The 11,251-nt window shown below is 42.9% G+C and overlaps 1 long non-coding RNA gene across 1 annotated transcript; it reads left to right on the top strand.

The window, feature by feature from the left end:
• Nucleotides 1-6,061: 6,061 nt before the first annotated feature.
• LOC134504378 (uncharacterized) lies at nucleotides 6,062-9,208 on the top strand. Its single transcript, XR_010068646.1, has 2 exons — nucleotides 6,062-6,144; nucleotides 9,070-9,208. It is a non-coding gene; the product is annotated as an uncharacterized LOC134504378 (long non-coding RNA).
• Nucleotides 9,209-11,251: the final 2,043 nt, after the last annotated feature.

The raw sequence follows: 11,251 nt of genomic DNA, 5'->3' as shown, positions 1-11,251 counted from the left end.
ATACAAATTAAAAGTGGTGACGCCAAAGGAAATGGAGATAGGAAGGGCAAAGGAGAAGAAGTCAATCATGACAAACTCACTGGTTTTACTGGACTACAAAAGGGGACTGCCCACAGTTTGTTTACAAGGCTTTGCCTCACTGAGCTGCAAATCTTTATTGGTGAAAAAATAAAACCTCAGCAGCTTTTGCTATTAACTTGGAAAAGATGTCTCATAACTAAGCAACTGGAATGCATAAAATGAATCTTGCTTTCCTGTCAGTGAGGCCTCCGAATATAGTTAACAGCAAACCAGAATATGGCTCAGACTATATAAATATAAATATATACACACAAGCTCTTGCTCTGAACGTATCAACCTTCAAAACCCCTTTGTTAAATCATTGCGCAATAAAAAATGTTATAAAGCAGGAAACTTAATTTTTGTCTGCTCTCAGAAAAGCCATCCAAATAGCTGCATTTTCTCTGAGGATATCTGGAATCTGATTTTTCTTTCTTTTTAATAAGATCAGGTTAGGATACAGCCCAGATTGGTGGTTTGGGAAATCTAAACCCTGCCCACATTCAGCAAAGAAGAATAAAAAAAGACTGAGAATGTTTGAAACCCACTGGTTCTATTTTAAGTTGGCATGGAAAGACATCAGATTTGAGGGTGGAGGTTGAAGATTTATTTATTTTGTATAATGTAGCCATGGATATGAAAATGATTAATGCATTCCCAGAAGAGAAACCCCAAAATAAAACCATCATTCTTCTACTCCATACTGCAGCCTTTTCATTTTCTTAAAAAAGGAAACAATAAACATAGGTCAGAGTGCTATCTTCAGGCAGAGGACAGAGTGCATTGTGGGAAACCTGACACAGAGAAGGACTTCCACCAGATCCTTAGAGATGTGGGGAGAGTGCCCATCTCGCTTAATACCAGTGTTCCATTTTACAGCTGAGACATGTAGGAGAGGTTAGCAACAGGAAACAGGACCTTGGGTAGCTCCAAATAGGTCCATCCAGCTGAAAGGTTCTACTGCAAGGACAAAAGAAGGATGTTCTCTCAGCAACACTCTAAACCAACTGAAGCCTTGTATAGGGGGTATGACCACTGCCCTGGCCTGTTCCGCACATCTGGAGGAGTTTCTCATCTTACAATTAATTTTCTTGATTTCTTACATGATCCAGCCACCAACTTACTTGCACGAGCTTTTCCGATTCTTTTTTAGCCTCCTCACACTTCCAGCCGTCCTCTTCCCACATCAGTTTCTAATTGAAGAATGCCTCTGTGATCCTGTTTCCCAGCACAATAGCACATTGGTCTTCTGCTAGGTAATTTAAGATGTCAAGTCACTCGAAATGTTTGAGTGGCATTGATGCACCTTGAGTTGGAACTGTCGACTTTGTCAATAAGCACCATGTAGACTCTATTTAAAGAGATGAGGAGTTCTCGCCATCCATGATTATTTGAAATGAGACTCAACAGCACAGTTCTTCATTTTATCTTTGGGATCCCACTTTAATGGCAGCCCTTAAAGCATAGGTAAAGAGGTAAAGGTTTCCCTTGACATTAAGTCCAGCCATGTCCGACTCTAGGGGGCAGTGCTCATCTCCGTTTCAAAGCCGAAGAGCCGGCATTTGTCTGTAGACACTTCCTCCGCAGTCATGTGGCCGGCATGACTAAACGGAACGCCGTTACCTGCCCGCCGAAGCAGTACCTACTGATCTACTCACATTGGCATGTTTTCGAACTGCTAGGTTGGTAGGAGCTGGGACTAGCAACAGAAGCTCACCCTGCCATGCGGATTTGAACCACCGACCTTCCAATCGGCAAGCTCAGCAGCTCAGCGGTTTAACCCACAGCGCCACTGTGTCCCTTCCTTAAAGTATAACTGCATATAAACACTCCTTTCCTCTGCAGCTCTATGACTTGCAGAGTATATATCTGAGACTGGAAAATTAGATGGTCCCTCTGGAAGATCCCAGTTCCCACCCACCTTGTTGAAACCATTGCAGGATGATCTCAGTGGGTGGGGAGGGGGGGAGTCACTTGATGTAATTACTTCTACCTCCTGACCAGAAAAGTCTTCATTTTTAGTTCTTCTACCAAATGAGAATATTTTGCCACTTTTCAAGCAGAAAAATAATGATTGTCTTCTCCATTCTGTCCTACTGTTGATCTGGGTACCCTGTGTCTCAGAGATGTTACACAGTATTCCAGCTGTGTAATAACTTCTTTTTCTGAGCCCTTTATAGTTTATTCACCACATCTGTCAAGCAGTGAAGTCCTATCTTCACCAGCCAGGCAGTAAGATGTCATTTTACCCTGTGAGAACCCCCTCACTGCCCTAATCTACAACAAGTGAACCAGCCTCATCTTTGCTGTGTCTACCTAGTGCAAAGGCCAGAAAACCCAACGTGAGCTGCCAATAATTACACAAAATGGGGCATGGCTTTTTGGCAGCATCAGTCAGTCACTCATGCCTTAGTCAACTCTCGCTCAACTATTGTAATGTGGTCTACATAGGGCTGCCTTTGAAGACCACTGAGAAGCTTCAATGGGTCCAGAATGCAGCAGCACGGGCAGTGATGGGCATGCCTCAGTATGTCTATGCAACACCTCCATTCTGTGAGCTGCACTGGCTACCAATATGCTTCCAGGTGTGGTTCAAGGCACTGGTTATGACCTATAAAGTCATACTTGGCATAGGGCCTGTTATCTGAGGGACTGTCTATCTCCCATGGCGTTTGCCAGGCCAGTACAAGACGACCGGCTTGGTGCACTCCAGGTCCCTTCAGTTAAACAGTGTCATTTATTGGGTCCCAGGAAGCATCCCTTGTCTATCGTGGCATCTTCCCTCTAAAACGAGATTCTCCCTGTTATCTCTGTGGGTCCCACCCTGATGGCATTCCAGAAAGTCTTAAAGATCTTGCAGTTCTCCCAGGCCTTGGGTTAGGGTGCTGGGACTCACCATCAGTTCTTGTTCTCTTTTATAATTTTATTATATTGTATTTTCTAATTGGCTTGGTTTTATTCTACACTGCCCAGAGTCGGTTTGAAGTCGAGCAGTGCCTAAATAAATTAAATCAAATTTCACACCTGCACACACACAGATGCACATATACCCACACACAAAATCCTTCCATCAAACATTAAAAGCCACCACATATAGGAGGTTATGTTTTCTTTCTGCAGCTCTCTATGCACTATGATCACCCTCTCCAGGGTTTTCCATTGTTACCATATTTCCAGCATCACCAAAATCCAAACTGTACATCTTATCAAGAGTTGTGTGTGTGTGTGTGTGTGTTTCCAATGAATGATCCAAAACTGGATTGGTCATTATTATTATTATTCTAGAGTGACCTCTTAGAGTATCTTCACATACTACAAAATGAGCTTTTAGTTCAGTATTCCAGCTAGCTATTCTTTCTGCTTGGTTCTTATAAACTAAAAGGCAAGTCCATTCCATATTCCAGGTCTGCCCTATCAAAAATAGTGTGTGCTGTATGAAGACATGTTTCCAGGAGAAGGGCAGACTCTCCATGCATGTACAAGTAGGTCAGATGTGGTCAGGTATGTCATGGAACAGATTCCTTTCACTTTAAAATTTTCATAAATTGTCTTTTCTCTCATCCAAGTATCCAGAGCAGTGTTTCTCAACCTTAGCAACCTTAAGATGTGCGTGCTGGCTGGGGAACTCTGGGAGTTGAAGTCCACACATCTTAAAGTCACCAAGGTTGAGAAACACTCATCCAGAGCATAGAACAGGCCTAGCCAATCAAGGATCACACATGATTATAAACCATAAAATAAACTCTTTCATGCTCATTTTGCAATTATTCTCTGAGGAAGCTCTTTAAACACCACACTGAGATCTTCAAGGGCCCTCTAGCTTCATTTCAGCTCAACCTTGATTATTTACTTAATTGCAGATTAAAGGGGAGATCCAATATAAACCTCAGATTGGCCACTGCTGTGGGAGCACCAGGAGATTGTCTTCAGAGTCCACAGAGTTTAACCTAAAGAGGAGACAACTATTCTCAGACTAAAATGCTATATAAACCAGTTGGAACCTGTAGTTTGAAGCACCTCCTTGTCCAAAATTCTAGCCATTCCTTTCCATTCTATTCTGACTTCATTGATACTATATCTCTGAACATGCCCAGTAATAATCTGAGAGTTAGCGTGAAATTCGGTGGTGGTGGTGGTTGTATTTCTACAAACTTTGATCAGCCACGACATCCTTTTTATGAATGACGGTTTCCCCCTTTGGCTACATAAGCAACAGTTCTCACCCCCTGAATATTGAGAGAAAAAAGAAAAAAGAAATTCCAGGTTGAATGTCATCCTTTTACAAAGCCACCATTTGTGACTTAGTCATCATAACAACATGAGTGGGTCCTTAAAGCAAAGTTCACGCATGGGGCTTTCTGACATTTTTTCCTCCCCTGGGACCAGCTTTTCCATAATCTCAGGAAGCATGGCTTGAAAAATGAGCTGTTTGGACCCAACTGCTGCTGGCCTTTTTAATTCTGTATGCCGTACATATCAGCTTCTGCATCACCTGCTTAGCCATCTGGATACACAGAGTCTTTAGGCATCAGCAGGTTGTGTGAGCAGGACTGGAGCCAATGTTGCAACGGCAAAGCGTTTTTTCCTCACCTGAACTGCTTATCGCAACGCTGTCATTTCACTGAGTAGGAGGGAAAAAATAGCAGGAGGAACTAAAAGGCATGTTTACTGAGGTCTGGCTTTTGCTAGACACAGTTTTTAGCAGATCCATGACAGGAAGAAATTCAGCAGATGCAGCTTCTGCATGGCTGCATGGGAAAAGTCGCATGTACCATAGTACAGGCCAGTCTATCAATGTGAAGGTAGCATTTCCCCCCTTATTTGGATGCTGTCCAAGAGCGGCCTAGGTAAAGGTAAAGGTTTCCCTTGACATTAAGTCCAGCCGTGTCCGACTCTAGGGGACGGTGCTCATCTCCGTTTCAAAGCCGAAGAGCCGGCGTTTGTCCGTAGACACTTCCGTGGTCATGTGGCCGGCATGACTAACTGGAACGCCGTTACCTGCCCGCCGAAGCGGTACCTATTAATCTACTCACATTTGCATGTTTTTGAACTGCTAGGTTGGCAGGAGCTGGGACTAGCAACAGGAGCTCACCCCGTCATGCGGATTCGAACCACCGACCGTCCGATCGGCAAGTTCAGCAGCTCAGCGGTTTAACCCACAGTGCCACTGAGTCCCTGTAATAGCAGCCTGGAGATACATAAAATATGTCATGCTTTGCCACCTGTGACCTTGTAGGGAAGTTAGGGAACTGTCAGAGATGGACAACAGAGACAAGATAGGATCGGCAAGAGGTACAGCAGAAAATGTCATGCCTGCTTGGTATCTCTCATCTCAAGGATGAATGGGGAGCATTTTAATTCATTTTAAACATTTTTAAAAACACTTTAAATGCTTTTATCACTAGTAGACCTGGGGATCTCATGGTAGTGTGGAGCCCGTTAAACGATTGCATTGTGTGTAAGTTCAGAATGCACTCTTACGTGATGATGGTGATGGTGATGGTGATGGTGATGGTGATGGTGATGGTGATGGTGATGGTGGTGATGATGATGATGATGATGATGATGATGAGCTGTACTTTTACTGGTTTGTTTTCAATTATTTTGACTGTTGGGGGGGGGTTGTTCTTTTAATTGTGTGCACCACCCAGAGCCACAAGCATGAGCTGGGCAGCTATATAAATGCAATCAATAAAATAAAAATAAATCAATAAAATAACTCTGTAATGGGGAAAGGCCCAATGCAGAAGGCAGTTTCCTAATCTTGCTCTGGATCTCCTTTTTATTGTCTAGGAGCAGATCTCCTGGAAAAGAGAGTGCCCGCTGCATTAAGCAGGAGAAAAATGCACTTCCTACAAGAGCACCCAAACTTCCACCTTGGGCATGGTTGAGCAATCTAATCCCATCTTACAACTGGACTGAAATTGAGCTGTAATAAGCTGTTCCCAGTGGTGTGTCAGCTCCCAGGCAATCATTAATGTTACTGATACAGATCCGCCGTCTTTCTCTTAACAAGTCGGGTTCCAGCAGACTCGCTAACATGCCCGTATCAGACAGAGGAAACTGGAACATGGCAGATCAAAGGTCAGCAGTATTTTCAGATCACAAAGCATGTCAGTTACTTCAGCAACTGGAGTTATTTCCTGGGCGAGATGCTTACCCAAGGAGGCCTATAGAAGAAGGGGGAGTGAGTGTGAAATCAGGCTTGGTAGTGGGCTGGATTCAAGTCCCCACTCAGTCATGACACTGCAATGGCTTGCCTGTATCCTTTGTCAGGGAGGAAAAAAAAACCTTACCCACATCCCACCCAGTTTCTGTGAGAAGAAGAATCAACATCAGCGACACATAATTTGAGGTCTCCAAGCTGGCAAAAGGTCCCTAGGAGCTTTGGGTGCAACATTTATAATTTAATTCTTGCTATGTAATTAGAGTCTTGGGAATCCTTAGACTAATGGATTATTTTATTATACCATAAGCTTTTGTGGATTCTGTTGATTTCATCAGATGGATGGAACAAAGTCCTGTAAAAGTGTAATTATCATGTCGACTGGGCAGAAGGAGAACATTATGAAGTGCATGGAAAATAATCCTATTAACTATAAATGCTATTTGCTCTTACTTCCGTTTCAGCAAAAGAAACCATGTTTCTTCTGCTGAGATCTGGTCTCCTTTTTGGAGTGTGAGCCCCAGCTTTCCATTCAAAGGACCATCCTGGTCCTGGGCTCAACAATTAGCTATGCTCTCTTGATTGGGACCATAATGTTTGGTTAAAAATAGTAAGATTCTGATTAAAGAGTGGAGCGTCATGTCAAAGATGGCCTGAGCACTTGAATGGCAGCTGTTTTGTGATGGTACAGGCTCCCTTTTACAAAATTCCAGATGTGCTAACTACTCCAAAAAGTGTAGAACCTCTATTCTCTGTGTATTATGTTTATTAAATCCCTTCCATCCACAATCTCAACTGTGATGTTCTGTTATCAAAGAATACATGGGTACATCTTTCAGATTCTTCCTCTGGCAAAAAAAAAAAAGCCCTTCTAAAGGGTTAAATGTAAACTAAATAATGTTCAAGTCTCCTGTCTTTTAAATGGCATCTGAATTTCGAAAAGCAGAAGTTCTAGTTGAAGTGTCTGCCTTGGTTAGTCATGAAATAACTACCAGTTTCCAGAAATCTAATATTTATCTCCATGGAGACCCAGCTAAGGTCTAATAACTCACAAATTCTGGCCAAGAATTAAAGATGCAAAGGAGAAAAAGTTGAGAAGTAGCAAGACACCAAGAGAAGAGACAACTAATTATGGATAAACACGAATTTGTGGAGATGCAACATGTATTTATGGTTCTTGTACTGGAATTCAGTAAAAGAACACAGCAGGAACAGTGGATTACAATTCAGTTTTCCACCCTTCAGAATTATTGCTCAAGTTCCAAACAGGGCTCATAAGGGATCAGTGTGCCTTACAAATTGTGGGTTCTTCTAGCCCAGCGTTGTTGGCACTAGAGGTATCAAGGAGGAAATATGAAGATCTTTACTTGCACTCCATCCCCAAGACAAAGACCTTTTCTTTCTCCATTTATTTTAGCATTAGTGATTATCAAATGTAAGAATGTTCCTAAATGTCTCTGGATCATATACCTTAGCTGACCTATATCCCTCAGCATTCAGCAGCAAGAAATGAAAATAAAGGAGGGTGGATGGGAGGGTGGATGCAGGTTTATGCATGTTGCATCTATGCGGGATTGTTTAAACCTTGGCCTTGCCGTTTACTGTAGCTTCTATAATGTATCAACTACTGGGCATTTTCCATTTGGCAAATAGCATTTGTCACTTGGGCATGGACTCTCTGTTCCATAATTGTTGCACGGCTGGAGTTTAAAAGCAAGTAATTGCTCTTTGAAGGGGAACAATTAGTTTCAGGGAGCAAAATGCCGGCAGGAGAAGAGCAAAAGGTTGAGGCTTCTGGATACGTTCTCTCTTGAAGTCAGAAACGTGCTTTCCTTTGATGATAGCCCAGGACCCACCTCTGTGCTATCAGTACAATAATATTTTATCCAATATTCCACATTCACTCTCATGAGTAGATATGGAAATGAGGACTAGGGCAAGGGGGTCCAACCCAAGGGTCATAGCAGTTGCTGAGTTGGAACAAATATCCATATACATGGACACACCCACCCATTTATACACACATGGGAAGATGAGTAAGCCTGCTTTCTTTCCTTCTCAACAAACCATTAGCAGATTGCTAATCCCCAGTTCCTGTTAGCAGCCCAGCCACATGGCCTTGCACACTTGCATTAACCGGGACACAGCCTTATTCAAATGCAACTTGTCTAATGTAAAGGATGACCCTATAGCCTTCTTTACTATTTCAGGCCAATAACAAGCTATGGAACATCCTCCAAAAAGTTAGTGGGGCAAAACAATACTTAAATTTGATTCATGCTAACTTGGTATTTCAATTTATTAAAAATTGCATTAAATTGATTACTCACTGATAACTTTTGGAGTTTCAGGGGCAGGGTGTGGTCTTGTGAATCTCAAGGTATGCACTTGGCAGTATTTGAAAGGGTGTCAGAGGGAAATCTTAATTCGTACACGCCCTCCTCTGTTTAAAAGGTTTCCCCATCCATATCCAACTGACAAGCAAGGAACAGTTAGGAAAGACAGGAGAACCTTGAAGTTCTCCCACTACAAGTAGACCTAGACATCTGAATAAGATACCTAAGTCTAGCAAGCCAATAACTGGACACCAGTTTTCCCCACTATAGTGAAATGCATTTTATTTTTATTTAAACTATTATTGTTTCTACATTTGTCTCTCTTGTAAGTTAGCATATGCCAATCTTCTGTACATCTTTATCCTCTTGCCTCTGGGGGCGTGGGGGGGGTTAGAGGTGATACCCACATTCCCTTTGGGGGGCAATGCATACGTGGCCAGACTGTTGATGAAGAAAACATCCACGTTTCAATATTACATTGTTTTACCTCTTCCCCTTCCAAAACAGAGTCTTGCTGTAAATAAAAAGACCTGCAAGATGCTGGGAAAACATCCTTGCTGTGAAATCTCTTCTGATCGACCAGTATTTGCCCCGTGTGTCTTGAGCTTTCTGATCCCATCTGTCACCACAGACAGTCCTTGAAAGGTGAGTGAAAGAAAGGCACCAAACTTCAATTCATGCCAGGCTGCCAAGAAAGCAAATTGTATTTCAGGCAATGCTCGGAAAACAAAAGACATACATATGAGGCTGAAGCATTGGCAAGCTCTCCAAAGATGTCAATCACTGGTTCTACCTTTTATAACTTTCAGTGTGTGGTCAGGATTGGATATCTTCAAAGCAGCTTTGACCCAACCCAATCCAATATTTACCTCTCAGGCTTTGACAGCTTAAAACTTAAATCTACATTCTCCCCAGACCAAAAGCCCAAAGTTGTTAAACTATGCATATATTAGAAGGGTTCCTGGAGGTGGTGAGCACATGTATTTGCTTGGCTCCAAAATCTGTAGGACCCCATTTGCCTCAGAACCATTGCTAATGTCAACTGACTGAGAGCACACTGGACAGATGTTGTGTGCTTGACTGGCTGAGGAAGGAAGTGCACCAGAGCCAGAAATCGGAGTGTGAAAATGGAATACACAAAGGTGGGGAATCGCCAACCCTTCCAGATGCTTCTAACTACAACTCTCATCATCTGTCATTATTGCCCCTGCCAGCTAGAGATGATGGGAGCTGTAGTTCTGGAGGGCTGTAGGTTCCTCAAACCAGGAGCTCTGGTCAACCAAAATGCTGTCCCTCTGCTGCAAACCTCCACTGCAATGTGTCCGTCTTTATCTCTGGGACTGATGCCTGATTTCCCATTTTTAAAATAATCTCCCAGTGCAACAGGGATGGCTTTCCATGTTTTGAAGTCAAGTCAATATGTATTTCCAGCTAAAGGAGGGGGTACCCTAAGAAGACCATGAAGCCCAGGCTGTAAAATATCTGCACTGCACCCCCAGATTCAGCTCACATTCTTTGGAACATGAACATCTTTAAAGAAGGAAAATATCTGCATATCCAGTAGATTGCACGGTAGTACGTATTCTGTTGAAGACAATCTCTTCCCAAGGTCTTCAGCAGAGCTGAAGCACCACAGAGGGAATAGTGGTAGGGAAAACTGTAAAAAGCCTGGGAGGACTGCGGGCAGTGGGGAAGAGTTGGGGTCTGATGCTTTCTTGCAGGTCAGTGCTCCTGTCAGTCAGCTGTGGATTCCATTTTTAGGAAAGTGTTTGTCTCCACTGCAGGGGGAAAGCCAGCACAGAGAAAGACAAGCAGAAGGAAAGGATCACAAAGCAGTGGATGGAACACTCTGCTAGCTAAACAGTGACATCTACAGCTGCGTTGCAGGGAAGAGATTTTTCTGCAGTGCAGATGCTAGCAGACAGGGCTTCCAGAAGAAGGACATTAGTGCATCCCAAACATACCCACATTGTTCCTCACGCCTTGTACATGGAGTCCAGGCTAACACCAGCCTAGAATGTATGGTGAATGGTCAAGCTCCCTTGACGTCAGTGCTGATTAATATTCCATATTAAATAACTACTCTGTCCAATGCTGTTATGATGCTTTTCACGCATCACCCACAAAAAAAGGAAATGCAAATTTCCACACCCACCAAAAGAAATAAAAGAGGCAAAACCAGTTTGGTCTAGTGGTTAAAGCAACAGGCTAGGAACCAGGAGACTGTGAGTTCCAGTCCCGCCGTAGATGTGAAAACCAGCTGGGTGACCTTGGGCCAGTCCCTCTCTCTCAGCCCAACTCGCCTCACAGGGTTGTTGTTGTGGGGAAAATAGGAGGAGGAAAGAGTATTAAGTATGTTCCCTGCCTTGAGTTATTTATAAAAATAATAAAGGCAGGATAGAAAATGAAATGAAATGAAATGAAAAAATTAAAAAAAAACATGACTACAATTCAAGGAGGACCTCCACACTGCTGGGGAAGACTGCAATAAATTTCCCCCTAGAAACTCCAACCCACCCAGCACAAAAGCCAAGCACAAGGCTTGAATAGATATTGATTTTATGATAGATATGGAAGAAGCTCTAATTAATGAATGAGATCAGCTGGTGCAGAATCTAGCAGTTGAGCCAAATGTGTATGTCTGCTCCAGCGTTTAAATTTAGGAGTTCTTTCTCCTGATTTTAAGTAA

Source organism: Candoia aspera, chromosome 12 (assembly GCF_035149785.1).
Source record: "Candoia aspera isolate rCanAsp1 chromosome 12, rCanAsp1.hap2, whole genome shotgun sequence".
Classification (NCBI taxonomy): Eukaryota; Metazoa; Chordata; class Lepidosauria; order Squamata; family Boidae; genus Candoia; species Candoia aspera.
This window is presented reverse-complemented; position numbering and strand designations above follow the sequence as displayed.